Source organism: Vigna radiata, chromosome 3 (assembly GCF_000741045.1).
Source record: "Vigna radiata var. radiata cultivar VC1973A chromosome 3, Vradiata_ver6, whole genome shotgun sequence".
NCBI lineage: Eukaryota > Viridiplantae > Streptophyta > Magnoliopsida > Fabales > Fabaceae > Vigna > Vigna radiata.
The window spans coordinates 1,147,498-1,147,805 of record NC_028353.1 but is presented as its reverse complement, the minus strand read 5'-3'; positions in this window follow the sequence as shown (position 1 = coordinate 1,147,805).

Sequence of the window (308 nt, the reverse complement as noted above, 5' to 3'; positions counted from 1 at the left end):
TATTTATGACTATTTGATCTAAATTAAACATATAAATATATATTATTAATATATCTTTTATTATTATTAATTTCGTTTAAAATCTATTATATATAGATACCTTAGTTCGCATTTTTATATAAAAAGTTTGTTTGATACAGACTTAATTGGGATGGAAACTAATTAAATTTTAAATTCACATAATTACAATATAAAATATTAGAGATCATATTAATAAAATAATAGAGTCATAAGATTCTTTTTTACATACTGATAGACCATTTAGCAAAAAAAAAAAAAATAGCACAACAAATTATATTGGTTCATCA